The following is a 3359-nucleotide window of genomic DNA, read 5'->3' on the forward strand; positions in this document are numbered from 1 at the left end:
AGAAAACTAAATAAACTCTTGGCCCATCGCCTCCCATTATAGTCATGTTCGAAAGCCTAATGGAAGCGAAAACGAGCAAGAAACTGGCTGGATGCTTCTGGCATCCTTTTCGCCCAGTGATCTTAGCACCAGCTCTCATACGCGACATACATAGATACGTTAATAAATTGTTACGAGCACACCGCACTGACTCCAAAACGACATTTAGTAGCAGAACTCGTCGCCACCTTCCCTAGCTTCGGCTTCCTCTTCACCCCGCACACGTATTCTTGTTAGCATCGTTCCCAGTTCAGCATTAATATTTTTGGACTTTTTGAAAGACCTTGTCATCATCTGCGTCAGTGGTCTGGTGTGCGTTCATTGGCGCTAAGTTGGCGTCATTGAAGTACACCATAGACTTCATCAGTTTTCGCGCAAGCTACTTGTTGCAGCGGAGGCTTGGACCCCTCACCACCTTCAGCATGGACTTGCTATGTGCGACAAGCTGTCCCGGAGGAGGCGGCGGGTTGAGCGGCCTGCAGCGTAAGCACATTTGGTGAACACTTTCCATCGCCAGGTCAGGGTACTCGGTGTATCTCTAACTCAGCATTCGCCTCCGAGGTCTCTCCAGCATCTTGGTTGGTCTCGTACTTAGGCGCCCTCCCGGTGACATCCACAGGCGTGCACAGTCGGGAACCGGCTGCTGCGTCCTCTATATCCCCAAGCGCGAGTACCCAGTTGCCTAGGCTTCTACAGCAGCCAGCTTGGCACTCGTCTCGGCTGTTGCAGGCGGGGAGTAGGAAGCAGCACACACCACAGCTGTCGATGGCCAGTCCACCAACTGCTCTTCCTCCAGCTGTTCTCTCTTATTCACTTTCGGTTTCCTCCGAAGCCTGCGGTGCACGTGCACGCGGATGTTGACGAATCGACATATATCGGTCGACTGCTCTCATATCTCTTGATTGCCATCCTGCATCACTGGGGGTCCAGTGCCCGGCCCATCATACTCGTCTCTGGCCATCTTTCCTCGCATACTGTTGTGTTATTATCGCCGCTAGAGCGATAGCAGCGGCGCGACTATCGCGACGGCTTGTTATATTAGCCCAGTCTTGTGGCCACCGGGCTGCATTCCACTACGAGCCGTCATGGAATAAACCATGTTTGGTTTTGCTTATACGCCTTCTTCCTTCGGCTGCGGTTTCCTCCCGCGAAAACACAACATTGGCGACGACGATGGGATTCTGGCCAATTCTGCGGCAAGCTGGCATGGCAACGGAATGTCCAGCAGCGGCGGGTGCAGTGGCGCAAATCGTCGGTCGACTCGGACACATCGAGCCCCTTGACGAGTCCACAAGCGACTGGCCGTCGTATGAGGAACGCTTGTCGTCGTTTCTTCAGGACAACCGTATCCCCGAGAACGACATGGTACACGCTTTTTTGTCTCATAGGCTCAAAGACGTAGAGTGTTCTCAAGTCGTTGACCGCGTCGGAATTGCCGTCAGCTAAAGGTTTCCAGTTTTTAAAGAAACTTCATGGTTACCATTTGTCACCGAAGCCGTCCGTAATTAGCGAACGCACAAAATTTCACAGCAGAGCACTACTTGAGACTTTATCAATTTTGGAATATGTTGCGCAGTTGCAGAAATTGGCACAGACATGCTAATTTGAATACGCCCTTGATCAGTCATTGCGGGACCGTTTTGTCTGCGGTCTCTGCCGAGAAGACATACAGCGCGTGTTATTCACGGAGGATAACAAGCTAACCTTCCAGAAAGGCGTAGAACTAGCGATAGCCATGGAAGGGGCGAAAAAGAGCGTTGCAGAAGTGCACGCTTCGGAATCAAGCGTATCAAACGTTCACTAAGTCGGACCGGTTGGGGAAAGTGATATGACGCAGGGAAATTGCTACCGCTGCGGATCTGCGAAACATGCAAGCAGACTGTGCCCACACGTTGCGGCCATCTGTGTCAAATGTGATAAGAAAGGGCACATTTAAAGAGCGTACCAAGCTAACAAGAAGAGGACGACGAAGGGAGCGCGTCGAAACGCGATGAAGGTGTTGAGTCCCGTTCAAGCTTCTGTTAGCGTGAAGGGAATTGTTTCGCTGGATACGGGGGCTCCACTACAATAGTTTCTGGGCATTGTAACTTACTACGGGAAGTTTGTTCCTCGATTGTACAGTCTGGCGAGTTCCCTTTACAAACTGCTGCGTCGGGACCAGCCATGGCTCTGGGATGAATGGTGTCAAAGGGCGTTTGAGGAAATCAAGAATGCGTTGGTGTCATCCTCGATCCTGGCGCATTACGACCAAGGTAAACCTTTGCAAGTGGCGTGTGACGCTTCCCAATACGGCGTGGGCGCAGTACTTTCTCATTTAATTGAAGATGGAAGCTCTCGGCCTGTGTTTTATGCGTCGCGCTCATTAACTGAGGCCGAAGAGAAGTACAGTCAGCTAGAAAAAGAAGCGCTGGCCATTATCTTTCCCGTTAAATAGTTTCATTTCTACATCTGTGGAAGATGTTTAACGTTGATTACGGATCACAAGCCATTGCAAACGATTCTGGGGCAAAAACCGGCATTCCACCAATTGCAGCGGCACGCTTACAGCGATGCGCTCTCACGTTGTCAGCTTACAAGTACTCGCTCGTGTACAGAAAGTGCAGTGACAACGCAGAAGCAGATTTTTTTAAGGTTCCCGATCCAGGGTCCTGAAGGCGAAGAATCGTTTTATGCTTTGCGTGTAGACTCTATGCGGGTGTTCGCGGAACAGATTGCGCTCACTACAGCACGTGATCCGGTGCTCAGTAAAGTGCTGTAGCTTACAAGCATAGGCTGGCCATTGCATTTGCGATATGCGAGCTTAAAACCATTTTTCGACAGACGTTCGCAGATCAGCCTGCATCAAGGGTGCCCCATGTATGGCCTGAGGGTTGTTATTCTGTCCTCTCTTAGAGAATCCGTGCTCGACGAACTGCACCTAAGTCATCCTGGCATTGTGTGGAGCAAGGAGCTGGCTCGCAGCTACGTGTGGTGGCCGTCAGATGATACAGACAAAGGTACGAAGTTGCCAAGCACAACGTCTGAGCGTACTGATGCCTGCTTGCGTGAACTTTTCTGCAGATTTGGACTGCCTGAGATGGTGGTGTCCGACAATGGACCGCAACTGGTGTCCGAAGAGTTCAATGCGTTTATGCGAAACGTCGGGGCCAGACATGTCGTGAGCGCCCCTTATCACCCAAGCACAAATGGTCTGGCGGAGCGTTTCGTGCAAACGTTGAAGTCTGCTCTACGCAAGTCATCTCCCGGTGAGTCTGTCGAAGAAACACTTCACAACTTCTTATTAGCGTACCGAAATACGCCTCACCCTACGACTGGAGAAG

The sequence above is a fragment of the Dermacentor variabilis genome, chromosome 11 (assembly GCF_050947875.1).
Source record: "Dermacentor variabilis isolate Ectoservices chromosome 11, ASM5094787v1, whole genome shotgun sequence".
NCBI classification, from domain to species: domain Eukaryota; kingdom Metazoa; phylum Arthropoda; class Arachnida; order Ixodida; family Ixodidae; genus Dermacentor; species Dermacentor variabilis.